Source organism: Bombus terrestris, chromosome 7 (genome assembly GCF_910591885.1).
Source record: "Bombus terrestris chromosome 7, iyBomTerr1.2, whole genome shotgun sequence".
NCBI lineage: Eukaryota > Metazoa > Arthropoda > Insecta > Hymenoptera > Apidae > Bombus > Bombus terrestris.
Genome location: NC_063275.1, coordinates 19,182,169 through 19,197,749, shown reverse-complemented (window position 1 = coordinate 19,197,749; position 15,581 = coordinate 19,182,169). Strand labels below are relative to the sequence as shown.

The 15,581-nt window shown below is 31.0% G+C and overlaps 1 protein-coding gene across 1 annotated transcript in view; it reads left to right on the top strand.

The window, feature by feature from the left end:
• LOC100645716 overlaps positions 1-15,581 on the top strand; it is an 81,272-nt gene that overhangs the window by 11,156 nt on the left and 54,535 nt on the right. The gene's annotated exons all lie outside the window — the stretch shown is intronic.

The window sequence follows — 15,581 nt, the reverse complement described above, 5'->3', positions numbered from 1 at the left end:
TAATATAATAATAATATAATATATATAATTAATATAATATAATATAATATAATATAATATAATATAATATAAATATAATATAATATAATATAATATAATATAATATAATATAATATAATATAATATAATATAATATAATAATATAATATAATATATATAATATAATATATATAATATAATATAATATAATATAATATAATATAATATAATATAATATAATATAATAATATAATATAATATAATATAATATAATATAATATAATATAATATAATATAATATAATATATTATAATATAATATAATATAATATAATATAATATAATATAATATAATATAATATAATATAATATAATATAATATAATATAATATAATATAATATAATATAATATAATATAATAAGATAATATAATATATATAATATAATATAATAAAATAAAATAATATAATATAATATAATATAATATAATATAATAAAATAAAATAATATAATATAATATAATATAATATAATATAATAAAATATAATATAACTGACAATATTTGTGAAACCTGCAATTACAAGAATTATAAATTACGGTAATTATCGCGCAAGAGGAACCCCAAGTTCAATGTCCTTAAGCTTGAGATATGTTGCAGACAGGATATTTCAGAGCAACATACTTTGATGGAGGCGTGAGAGGATCATGGTTCAAAAATTAGATTAAATCTTTTGGGAGGTCTGATGGTCTCCGCCTTGAAGCTAATGGAATCTAATCTAACCATATCTTACCATTATTAGGATCGCAATCCTGTACAAGTGTATATGCAATTTTATTTTTAACCACTTATATTGGAGTAAATCTAACAAGTACCATTTTCTTTTTGTCATAAGTTTCGAACCACGATCGCCCTACATCTCGGATAAAGTTACTCAACACCCTGTCTTCTACAAGATATCCGAAATCCAACAAAACTTGAGTCGAGTTCCCCTTTTGCACATAATTACCTAAATTACAAAATACACATATTGTATTTAGTCAATATTTTATAAAATTATTTTGTAAAATAAATAATTATAATTATTGATGTTGAAGAAAACGGGTACAGAAAGAAATGGGTAATCCTTAATAAGAATCGTTAGAACGATGATGTAGAAAGTTCGATACTATTTATGGAGGTACATATTTCATTCTAAGATTGTCATCGAATTACCAATCCCAGGAGTGTTTTGGCGTCATCTGTATTCTTGATAACGTCCGTAACACGATATCTACAGCCTCTTGTGTATCATTATCAGATTATTAACGAATTTAATTAACCTAATGCATCCTCGTGTTCATCAATTATATTAGGCTTGTAATCGAGTATACAAGACTCACATGTAGCCGAAGTTATTATTACGTTATGATTTTATCGCCGGGACGTATGTATGTACATATTCTCCATGATTTTAGTGAAATTTGTTTGCTGATGTATGTACTTTTTGTCCAGACTGAATATGTTTGCTAATGGATTTGGTATAAAGCGTTTCCTGAAAAGATGTATCGATGCATAAATATGAATAAAATTATGATTTTCTGCAGCGTAGGAAAAATTGTTGATTTTGGCAACTACACGCGCGGTGTTTACGAAAACTCAAGGTAAATTAACATTTTTTCTCTTATCGGTATTGCCGATAGTTTCACCATGAATTTAGTTTTCGTTTCGTTACTATTTAATTTTAGATCGTCAGTAATACTCTGTTTATACGAACCTGTTGAGAGAAGCGGTTTATAGAACTGGAGTTCATAAAGTACGATTTACTGAGTTTTCCTACTGCTCGTGATTTTTCATTCATATAATAGAAATTCACGTTCAGATAAGTAGATTTAGTTAATCATACAATAAATTCATTCACTCGAATAAGTAGATTTAGTCTTCTAGGTAAGTAGATTTGTTAAGTAGAAATTCATTTAATCGAACAGTGACTAAAATGTCATTGAAATAAATGAAATTCTATTGTAAATTGAAGTACTAGGAAGTCAAATTGATTAATTTTATGTATTGAAACGTAAACGAAAGCGTGTTGTTTCCTTCGATTTTAGTTTATGCAATTTTTCATAATAAATAAATTTATGGAAGTAAATAATCCACTTTCTTAAAAAGTTTAACAGTAATTACGTATCCGGATAACGAAATTGAGATATCTTTAAATCGATCAATTTGATTACTGAGAAGCTAAATCATAACTCGTTTGTAACTACATAGTTTATATTGTACACTTCTATCGTTTTGGTATTAATTTTAATCTTGAATTTCTATCTAGCTGTACGATAAAGTATAAAAGTAATGATCGTTAATGAAAAAAAAAGATATTTCACTTAATCCTTTCATACTGCAACACAAAAATCCTCACATTAAGCTTTGAAGTATAATATATGCTAGACGTTTCCTACCCTAAATGAAAAATCAGAATTATATATTTTGTATATCTGACGTTAGGAATGCAAGAAATCCTAAGGTTGAAGAAGTAATTATTATTCTATAGAAAATAATTTTCTAAAATAATAATTGTATACGAAACAAAAATTATTTTTTGGTATACTTATTCTCTTCTTCTCAATAATTATTTTCATCCCCAATTTGCTAAATCTTCTACTGTCTGTTCTAAATTCCGGGTTACTTTATTATACCTCGCATGAGAGAGTTAAATATTGGAACAAAAATTCATTTACCATACTATAGAGGTGACAAATTCCATACATCGTAAGTTCATTCACGTTCGTATATTCTCATTAGCAGTTCCTATTCCGCGGATAAGAAATATACTGTAGTATCGGAAGTATTGATACACCAACAAAATAGATAACGACTCTCGTACGTAACGTGGATTACGTATCTCCGGATGTGGTCGTCTATGTTTAGTCTGCAGAAACGGAGCTTGAGTGATAAGGAACATCCATTGTGACGCAAATGATTTCATTTCTCTGACACGTTTCCACGGTATTATCGCGCATTCTGTTTGCGAATTAAGCGGATATCGTGCTGTTGATTTTTTGCTGTTATCGTTAGCCGAGCGTAATTTCGCCTACAAATCGCGAGTTTCAGCCGTCATTCTAATCGAAGTCATAAAAAATTAGATTACGAAGAGGCTCATTAATATATTATATCGTTACATATATCATATGAACATATGAATGTATGTGTTGCGAATAACAAACGAAATAAGATATATGGCGTACTAGCTAGACGAGATGTAAAATATCTACCAGCGATAAGCATAACGTCAAGCAACACATCAGTTTCTGCAGACAGTTTGCACAAAACAAGATATGCACTGTTGGTCATAAGTATTAGGATATACTACTCCTTATATTACATTTATTGGGGAACTCTCACGAGCCTTGTATTTTATCTTACATTTCACCTTGTATTTACCTTTACCTAATATTTTAGATAAAAGTTTCTTTTCAAAAATTTTGTTTCTTGAACATACATATTTATGTCTTATAAATATCGAGTCCTAAAATTGTATTTAACATTTTACACGATAACACAATAATGACACGAGGTACGATAGCAGGTTTATTATAAAATTACTTACTAAAATATAGAAATAATGAGAAACATTCAATTCGTATCAGTAAATGTTCTAATGCTTATGATCAACAGTGTGTGTCAAAGAAACGTGTGTAAATGCAAAAGAGAAGATAATTATAATCCTGCTGTCTTCCTGCTTTTCTTCTTTATTTTAATAAATTAATTGCATATAATGAGTGCCATTTTGTAATGGTTATATGTTTATATGTATAATATCAAAATGTGCCTGTCTACTACTGCTAGTACTACTACATCATTGCTATTGCTTAATCACGTTTTGGCCAAGCTTTGCCTGAACGAATATTATCTAAAAAAAATAGACAATTCTGATTTTAGTTGTTTAGAACATGATTTGTTATTATCAGTGATGTTGTTATTATCCATGACACATGTGTAATTAATAAATTAAATAATATACCCTATTAATAAGTTAAATAAATGTCGCGTTTAAACGTTCTAATTTGTCAATATTATTTTAAAGCAGCGGAAAGAAGATTAATTTATTCGGTGAGGTGTATTTTTATCATAGATTATTTAATAACCTAATAATAATGATCTAATCTAATATATCTAATCTATATCTAATAATATGTTTAATAATAATTTGTTATGTGTCATCTGTAATTGACTGATAAGGTTATGTAAATTATGAAATGTACCAGATCGTATGATGGAACCATTGTAAGGAAATAGAAAATTTAATTGGGAGTAATACAATGAACACTTGCTTTTATTATTCGATAAATGTATGTTAATTTAGATAAAATTTTATATGTCGTATCTTCTTTTAGCAATTTTGAAAATTGTTCAAAATGTTTGTATGTATTATTTGAAAAATATGTTTCATACAACGCGTGATCTGATAAGTAGCAACGTATGTGTGGTCTGTAGATTCGATGATAATAAAATTCCATTAATTTATGTTCCGTTGCTCAAATATGCACGCAATTCGCTCGTTTGCGAATTACGTTTCGAGGCACTATGTATTACAAATGTAAAGTCATATGATTCGGATGAAAATAGTATGTACGTAGAGTAGAAACAAATTTCGTCTAACTGCAAATTGCGTTCAGCTGCAAATTGCAAGTTTTTGCTCCGGCATTCGTTGAAATTTTTCTGCTAAGATTTTATTTTGATGAAATATTGCAAGATCAAATCTTAATATTGGCGAAAATTTTGTAAAAAAGTAATTAAGTAATTTCTGGGCTAAATAAATTATAGGGAGAAAGAAAGATTGATTAGTCAGTAAAATGGTGTTATTATTATATTATTATTTAAATTTATCAAATAAAAAGTTACTTAATGTTACAAACATAATGTAGATGTAGTACATACACAGGATATTATGCATTTCTCCAGCTTCCATCTTTTACTTTAATTCAAAATATTTTAAAATTTTCCAGCGAAATGAAATGAATTATTCAGTTGTTACCTTTTTTATATATTTGTTTTATTACTCACTCTATTTTCAGTATTTCTAGTAATAAGCTATAAGATGGAAAAGTAACAAAACACGTGTTATATGTAAGATATAAACTATAAGGTATGAGATGTGGATACTGGATATCGTAAACACGAAATTTGAATTTTATCGATCCGCCATATAGGATGAATTTAATAAAAAAGAGCGAAACTAAATTTAAAACTCATAGGATTTTAGATCCTGCAGCAATAAATGTTATGTTTAACATAGCTGTACTGCTGTATACAAAGGGAATCCAAAAGTTATGTTTCAAGAGAGAATTTTTTCAAGAATATAATTTCTTAAAGTACTTCCATAATTTTCAATTTTACATTTTAAATAGAATTCAGAAATAAGTAGTTTGTATTCTCATTTTACGCTATTAACGTCTATTAAATTGTAATTTATAATTTATTAAGGGATCACGAAGTCAGCATAAGAAATAACGATCACTGTAGCTCGAACAAAATGGAATAAGTAAATACATTTTTCTATAAATTTCACTACTTTTGTTTTATCAAAAATATATCAAGTCACGACATGAAATATACTTTCATAGAAAGTTACAATTAGGAAAGTTTGACAAACATTATCGTAGAGCAACTCATGACTCGAAGTATAATGCCTCCCAACTAAGTTGCTTTAATTATATGTGCTCTAAATTGTTGCATATAACGTACTTGTCATAGTAAGTTTTGATGAAAAAGTTCAAAAAATAGTATAGTAGGGAATTAAAACAAACAATTTATCAGCCTTTTACTATCTCGACAGTAAGTATATATGTAGCTTTTCAGTTTTATCATATTATTATATAACAAATATTATATGATGAACATTGAAATTTAATTTTATAGAAAGCGTATTATTACAAGTCTACATTTTTATTGCAAGCCAATTTATTTCCATAAAATAAAGGAGACTTTTGTTAGTGTATCTTACTGTGGCGAAATCGTTTGTGATAGTTGTTCAGAAGTTTTAGTCGTGACTCCTAAGTGGATAGAGGAAATTTCCGAACAAGAATATTGAAATTTGATTCTATATCATTTTAAATCATTTTTCCGTGGATATTACTGTCTGAATACATATACTCGAAGACCAAGAGAGAGTACCTGCAACTCGCTTCGCGTAAAAAATTGATGACGCGAGAGACCAAGGACATTTTCACAGCTTCCCTAAAATTTTCAAAGCTTCCCTAAAATTTTCAGAGCTTCTCTGCCTGTTGCTACTCCATTTAACGGTAGAATATTTTCTAAAATAATGCATGTAAATAATGTAAAATAACGCATGTTTCTATATATCCCTTACTTTTACGTTTAAAAGAATTGTTATCTTCTACTATCGATCATTAACCAAATAATTAAGATAAAACTTCCAACATCGTATGATAAAAATAAAAATCCAGGTAAATTCGTGATTTTTACAGTGTGTAATTTCCCGGTTACTGCATTGTTATCTAACAATGTCACAATGTAGCAAGTGTTTAATTAACTAAGTACACACGAACTTACAATCAAATACGTATAAAGACCTACTACGATAGCCTCCAACCATAGTGCTTCAAAAGTTGCGATAAAACCTCTGCATATCTCTCCCACTAGGTCACGATTATAAGGAAAAACGACAATGACGCGCTCTATCAAATTCTACTGCTCAAAATCCACTACCTTAAATCCTTGCCAATTATATATCCCTATCACGAGTCTTGTTTCACACCGTTCCTTTGGTACGCGCGTTGCCACCCACGCGAGCGTAAGCTGTGATTAAAGGACCCGTGGCGGTGCGGCGAAGGACCGCGTCGGCTAGAAAGTTTCATTAACCCGATACACTTTCTCGGTGTTATCGTGTGAGCCGCAACGTGGCCAGCGCTGGCGTCGCGTACGCACCGAGGCGCCTCTTGCCACGTTCACCTCGGCGTCTCTGTTTCGAGTGGTGCACAGGCCCCGTACTCTCACGTTCGCGCGCACACGATCCTATGTGTATAAGTACTTACGAACGTATTCTAGTTAACGTACGCGCTGACGCGGCGATACGGACCAGCAGGCTGACTGTTGCGAGGGGCGAGGGAACGGATCTTATTTATAACGAGACGAGACCATCGTACGATGCCGGCACGACCAATCGCGAGGCATCTCGTGGTCTGGCCTTGCGGACTGTTTCACCGTGTACACGCACAAGCGTGCGACTGTAATTCAGTGACGCCATAGAAAGCATTCCTTGCCTGTCTCTAAGTTTGTTTCCGACGCACGTGTGTAAGTGCCTGCACGTCGTGTGTGTTCTAAAGGTGTTCGAACCGCCTCGACCCCCTTTTTTGGACTAAGAGCTTTTGGGTTAGGGGTAGCAAGGTCTTGTTTAAATGGGAATGGATTAGTTACTACATGGGTTTGACTTCTGGGAAATGGGAAGGATGGGTGGATGATCGGTATTGATCAGTGGGGCACGATGACATCTGGGGGCTTGGGGAATGAGAATGCGATGAGAATTGTTGAGGTGATTAGCTCTTTTGTCACGCAATGAGAAAATTAATGATCGTTAACTTTTTATACTGTGAACTGAAACATCGTTCTTTGGTCAAGTTTCTAATTTTTTGAAATACATATATATAGGTAATAGGATGTTTCGAAAAATCTCGGCAAAGTATTAGATGTGAATTGGATCTATGTATCTTGGTTAATTGCAAGACATGATCTCAAAATTCTTTCGAACACCTGCCCTGACATAGATTATTGAACTGATTCAAAGATACCAGGATTATGTTATTATAAGATATTTGCATATATGATATAAATCCGTAACATCAATTAAAACATGCTTTTACCTGTATCAGGAAACTGAAGTAGTCGTATCTTGATATAGATGCATTTTAGGATACATCATATATTTTGCTTTGGCACATAGAGGTTACGAGTATACCCATATTTTTGCTCCAACTTTCTGATATACCGTGTACATGCCCGAAGAATGAGGATCATTAACATTTTCTTACTTGTGTGAGTGAAACTTGCTGAAGTCGTATGATTCGTCGTGACTCTCGAAAAAGTCGGCAATCAAGTTGTACGTTGATTAAATACATCCCACTTTTACAGGCAATTTATGTTCGTTTTTTCGCTCTCAGTTCCAACTCGATACAAATATGAATACGAATGAGATAGCAAATAAGTCGATTATAAATATTCAAAATTGAAATTATAGAATGGTTGACTCACTTTTGGGAGAAAATGCGTTGCTTGCTAATTTTAAACTTCTATACGTATTGCTATGCGATTTGAAAGTATCTTTATATGTATATATATATACATATACTTAAATGATCATTCTTTTTAATTTTATTTTGGTTACTTATTTTTCCACGAATGTATTCTATTATGCTGACATTGTATCGAAATTAAATATTTTTTATAACAATGTATACAACAATTTGCAACATTATATAAACATTATGTATTTCTTCTCAGATTTGTGTAAATACAAACGTAGAATGTTGAAGATCCTTTTAAGACCTTTATTGGATTTTAACTAGTCGATGCAAATAATTATCTACTCGAATAGGAATTAGAGAATTATATCACAGAATTATAGAATTATCTATCTATATTTTGGATTGATATTGGAATGTTGAAATAGGAGATGGGATCTCAATGCTTGGTAATTCCAATTTTGTGGAAAATTCTATTTAGTTTGAATAAAAAATTCTAAGAAGTAACTCTAGTAGAATTTAAATAGAAGCTTTTGTACGTTTTTATGAATTTATTTATGCGTGCTATTCAAATTCCATGGATATGGTTTGTGTAACGCATTGCTTTAATCAAGATCGATGATGAAATTGTTAATTATGTTGCTGGCCATTCACAGAGAATTTTTGAATTCACGATACGTGAGTGAGTGACCAAATGCAGAAGTTCCACTATTACGTGACCAAATTGAGATCCCTTTTCCTTCTATGTAATCCACGTTGCACCAGTAACATATTCTTACGATTAGAAAGTTTCTGATACAGTGTAGCTTTCATTGCATAGATCACATTTATTTATCATGTTTGTTGAGTAAGCAATTTTGTAGATCTTACGTTGTATTTGAATGAAATAATTTTATGCAACTGCTTTAAATAAAAATATGAAATGTAGTCAAATCTGCTGTAGTATATATAATTTTTTAAGGACTAGGCTAATCTTCCATTTTTCTATTTTTGGTCATCTTTGTAGAATTTTCAACACTTATAGTTAATCACATAAAATTATTACGAGTCTAGAGTATTAAAAAATTTATCATATGTATTTATTTTTTAACCTTTATTTAAGAAAGAAGTAGTGGAATAACACGGGGAAATTTCATGAATTTTGAAATAAAGTAACTTACATATTATTTTATCAAAGTAGAAATGGAATAGAAAAATAGGTATTTGCTTAACAGAAATCAAGATACATACTTCTTTGTATTACGTATTATGTTCATTCAGTATTCGATAATGCAAATTATCTGCACCAGCTCGTAAATAAGTGACGATTGCGTCTTGTTAATGCGATCTTAATATTTACTTAATTAATACATTAAAAAGCAATGGTATTCAAAAACCTTCTTTATTATCCTCGTATGTCAACTTGTCAATATCATGTCCTCGAGTTATACATTCAATTTAAACTCATTTTTACCTCATGCCATATACATATACACGCTTGGTACGCACACATGTTCGCTTGATTGAAAACATATGAGGTCGACACATACGTGTATATTTTTATTGTCATCGATGATTATATCGGATGTTTCACTATCGCATTTGTCTTGACAGTCATCTCAAAGGACACGTTTCACGATGTTCGCGTTCTGGCAGGTGTAGCCTGCAAGGTACAGAAAGGTAAAAGTTTCACGGTGAATTATAAGTTGTCGAATAATTTTCGCGTGAACACAGGTGCAAACTCAAAAACGTGTTTTAAAAGATCGAAGTTTCACTACGAGATGCGTAAATTGCTTTTAAAATGCGTCGAGCTTGCTGATGTAGTATGTTACACGCGGAAAAAGTTGTATGTATTATGCATTCATCCGCTTTATTTGTATGTTCTTTGTCGCATTTTCGTTTTTGCATCGTGATAATACTTGATTTTACTATAGCATTTAATATACTAAATGCAAATAGTCGTTATTAAGATAATTTGAATGGAAAATTAAGGAAATGAGTATGTATATATAATTGTTTTCGTGCTAATAATTCTATGGAAAATACAAACTAAAATCCTTCAGTTTGAACAAAAATTCGACAAATTTGCAAGACAATAAAATTTACGATCTGCTAATATTTATCAAGAAAATCAAATTAGTAGATACATTGGTGTAATATGATGATTTGCGCATCATATGATCTCCCATATTGTCATTAATAATTGTGTAGTTGATGCAAAAGATAATTGGCAGGTTTGATAATTCTGATGTTGTGTTTTATATGGAGCTGTTTTCTAAAGTTAAAATGTAAAGAAAAAGTCATGGGACTCCATAGGGATGGGAAGTTAACTCGACAAAGAAGATAAAGAAAATTGAACAAATAAATTAGATAGTTTTTATAAGTATAGGTGTCTATTGCTAATTATTCCTGAAAATATTTAGCATAGTAATATGCTCGAATGTAGTAATAATTTTAGAAAATTGTCGTAAAATCTCTAAAATTATGTTCTATTAATGTAAGTACTTATCTATAAATTCCTCTGCTTTCAATCGCTAGGAATATTTAATACATAAAATATATTAGCACGAAGCAACATGAAATCATAAAATAACATTTACTCCTGAAATTATGATTCCTTAAAATCTCTACATTTATGAACAGATAAATACGTACCTACGTATAAAACATAGTGAAATCTCGTCCAATGCGTACTATAGAGGATGTTAATTTTAGATCAAATATCTGACTTATTTCCGCTACTATCGAAGGTAAGAAAAAATGACCAGTGTGCAACTATTTATCTTTCTACTTTAATTTTATTAGACATATCGTATGAAAGGCAAGGAAAGGTATTCCTGCGTTCGTGTTTTCTTTGTTTTTCGTAGGTAAGTTTCAACAAAATTAGAGTTTAAACATCTTTAAAAATAAATATTTTTATACGCGACTATCGCAATACTTTTTTGTAGAGATTAAAAAAGAACATGAATTGGCGTATAACGAATATATAGCCGCAAAGAAATGTCAATGATCTCGAAGAAACTGCCTAGATGACCGCCACAAAACTTTCTTTCTATCACCACCATATTCATGTCTTTAAATCCTCAAAACCATAAATCTTTAATCATTTTTTCTTACCCTCAATATTATTGGAAATTATTTAAATGTTTGATTTAAAAATGGCACCCTGTATAATAGATTCTTTGCTAAAATGAATTTTCAACGTATTTATTGAGACTAATGAAATTTAATTAATGTCGCGATCTTCGATGATTCTAATAATTACGGGCCGCAGCCAATTGAATCGGAAAATATTCGAGCGAATGCGTTCTTGTTTGAAGAACCAACATTTAATAAAACGTAGGTGGAAACAATAGGTAGGTATTTAATAAATGACCGGTTTGGCGAACGATCACCTATGATTCAGGTCTTTATCGACGGAGGTCGTTAGAGCGACTCGTTTGCAATTTGCGTTTTAATCGCGGTTACCCGATTCTCATCGATGATGCAGTTTGCGCACGGTGCGTTTATGTATACGGATTAACTTTTTCGTTTCGTTTCTCATATTTAATTTCCCGTTTAATTCTTCGCCGTACAGTGAGTCGAGGGGGTTGATCGTAAGTGGATTTAGAAAGTTGCGAGATTCGTTTCAGTCGTTTGATTAGACAGTTAAAATTCTACTTGCGGTGTAAACTTATAGAAATTTGAAATTTATTTTCATATATTTGATACTTTCTACGAATCGAGTGTAGAGGTAAATTTTCCAAACTTGAACGTAAATTAGCTGTTTTAGATCTTAAACCAGCGCGATGATTGTTAGATGACACGATTTTATGGTTCTTCGTAGCACTTTGAGCGACTCGCGGCGTTCCATGATTGGTTAAATCTTTATTCGAATATTTTATCGACTTTTTGTTGAATTCAATGCCTGTTAAATATTAAGCTCCTCAATTTGTACGAGTTAGTTTCAAGTTATACATCAGTTTCAATCTTGTTCCTGTACTTGATAAGATTTGATCGAGTTTCAAACTTTCTTCGTTCAAACAAGCTATTAAAGACTTTCTTACTAAACCAGTGTTCTCGAAGTTAATCCAGTGTTTGGTTGACTTCCTAGGCTTTCATTACGATTTGGTACCTCTATTTTCTTCCGGGACATTTATTATTTCTACTTACGTTATAGACCATCTGTGCAACTAAAAACGTCAAGCCGATTAACCGTTAGCATTCCAGAGTATTATCTGCGATGGAATTTAGTAATTATTTCTATAAAATAGTTTTAGTGTGTTCTTTCATCAAATTGTCAAAGATTAAATTCTCCATTCCAACATATTAAATAACATATTTATGTAACACATTAGCATATTAAAACTAAATTAATATTTATTAAATAGATTCTATCTTATCGTTTTCTAAGTTATTAAATCGAATCGTAACAATATATGCTAATGCAAACCATTATTTCTCATAAAAAAATTAGAACCTAAATTACATCATAAATTTAATACAATATATCTATGAGTAAGACGAGTCAACACAACGCAGAAAGTACTAAATCTCAGAATCAACTGAATCATCCTAGAATCGTCGGAACATATTTTTATAGACTTCCTCATAATCTATTACGTAACCGCACAAACAAGTTTCGAGATCATAGTTTAACAACAAGCAATTAGATGTTTGCTCATAATTAACCTTCGTAACAGCTACATTTTTCATTCCTGGAAAATGTCCTCGAATAACAACACCAGCTCGAAACGAGGAAGAATTGGTTCATATCCATGGAACGTACGTACCAGAAATTAGCGAAATTTTCGCGCTACAATGTCTCGATGGAATTCTTGGATTCGCCAAACCGAACGCGCGAATGAATAGACGGAAGGAAGTTACGCTCGTTGAGTTTGTTCTCTGCCGTCTTGACGGATTTGTATGCAGTGGGAAGATAACAGGACATCGTAGAGAATCGTGGTTCTCTTTTCCATTGGCATCGTTTCGCGAATCCCTCGGCGAAGAACGTCAGACTAATTATTCCGGAGCGCGGAAAATTCGGCTGCAGTCTTGTTTGAGGTTTTCTTCGGTTGACTTAACGCTTGGGAAGCTGACGATGCCGTTCGCCAGATTTCGAACGTCGAAACGACTGGAAAAATTTGCATTTCGAGCTCGTAGTCACGTAACAGTTACGATTGCTCCGATTTTATTCCGGTATTCCTCCCCGGAACATCGGAACCAAGTATTCACTGTGTAGAAAGGATAGAATTGGGGTGGAAAATTCGCTTCATCTGAGTAATCAAGCTATTGCGTTCATGCAAACGTTAAACGAACTTTGAGACATTGCAAAGTGGTTGATTGATATGAAAAATAATGAATAAAAGGGATGTTTAATGTATCGTGTTTTCGATAGAGTTTTTAGATTAAGGCTAGATTGTATTTCAGAGATGTATTTTCTTTTAAAGGGATATGAATATGTATATTGTTATTTCAAGGAAATGTTAAATACTTCTATCCTGTAGTCTTGTCAATATATTTGTTAATCGTTAAGGATCTTGTTAGATAGAAGTTTAACAATAAGTTAAACGTTGTTTATAATTCCTTGTAATCGTAGCCGATATACAGAATTTTAGATACGAAGAGTAAACTGTAGGTTTCTGTAAAATTGCTTTTTGATTTTTCGAAACATTTTTTTAGCTTCTTGTTGCGATAAGAGATTGATTAAAGGAAATTTTTTAAATCAAGCATTTGGTTATTCAAACAATATTGTTTGGGCAAATTAACTTATTGTTTGCTGAATATTCTCTAGTTAAAATGAAAGATATTAACAAGATTCTCAGGATATTGAAATTCTCCTGTGAGTATCAATTGAAAGAAAACAAAATTATTTCTCGGGAATTCGTAAAGGATTTATTATTACCAGAACTGCTCCAATTTTACTGAAATTCAACTTGATACATTTTCCATCGTTTAGCATGCTAGAAGTTTGTTACAGTACTATCACAGTAGTTACAAAATAAATTACATGTAATACTTTATATGATAATGTTACAAAACATGGCATTCGTGTCGTAAATTACAGATAGTAGTTGATGGAATTTGATATCTGTATAAACAACGAAATTTAAGTTCCAGATATATATATCTTTTGTTTAATATAAAGCTCCTAAGTATTTTTTACAAGATTGATAAAGCGATCTGGGCTTTGGAATTTGAGCACCGCTGTGTAACAGAGTAGGGTTACATCATGATACGATCGTACACGTCATTTTATTTTTAAGAAATAATGCGAGCATTTTTCGTGTAAGCAATATCGTCGAAGGAAGAAACTTGATCGGCTGCGTGATAGATTCAGCAAATGAAACAGATCGAACATTGATGCTTCTTCTACTTACGAATTCAGAATTTTCTGCGTGTCTACTTATACGTAACGAACAATGACAAAGAGAGATATCTGTAGATTTTACAGATGCGAATGGTTTCTTCCGGAGAAGAATATTAAATCTGTACGTATTTTTCATGTTGAAGTATTTTTTTTTATAGAAAATGTAGACTTGTTAAAGCACAAAATTATTCCAACTGATTTTTACGTACTTTAAGCATCTGAATCTATGTTGCTATTATTCTATTCTTCCTCTGAGTCGAATTACCATCTTTGTAGTTATAATATAAAAAAAAAAAAAGAAAAGAAATGTGTAATTTGGAGAAGTTGTTCTGTGGGAAAATGCGCAGAGAAATGTTTATTCTTCTGTAATTTATTATTTTAAAATGAAGAGATATTTCGTTATTTTCTGGAAACAGAGATGATTCGGTATTTTGCATTTTTACGCCCCCCAAATCGTAAAATTCAGTTACTGCGTGCTTCACTACGCGCACTCGGAATTAAATGCAGCTTTAACGTTAATTTGATTCTGGCAAGTCGCGTCTAGTTAACCAAACAAGGTTGAATATATTTCGTATTAATATACTATACCATATAGAATGTAACTATTGCTATTGATCTGTCAGTATTTATTTCATCGGTCTAATTATCTCAATCTTAATATATTAAGTATAATAATACGTAAGTAATGGTATTAGTCCATTAATGTAATACGAATAATTCTTACGAATAATAATAATTTTGAAAAAATCATAGTTTAGATCTTCAGTCAAGTTTCTTTAAATTTATCCTTTTGCGCATTTTTTCAAAACTATACACATCTTCTTATTTAACAATTTCGTGTTCTCCTAAGACCACCACTACTTTTAATTATGTTTTCGTGTATTTATTTTTTATCTAAATTCTTAAAAATGAGACCTTTTGCGCTACTTAACGCGAAAATATGTCGATTCGAGTATTTTTTTTTGCTGGCAACGTCAAATTTGTCCTCGAACAAACAAAACACTCAACCGTTTTGAAATACTGCAGTTTTCAGTCTGTTT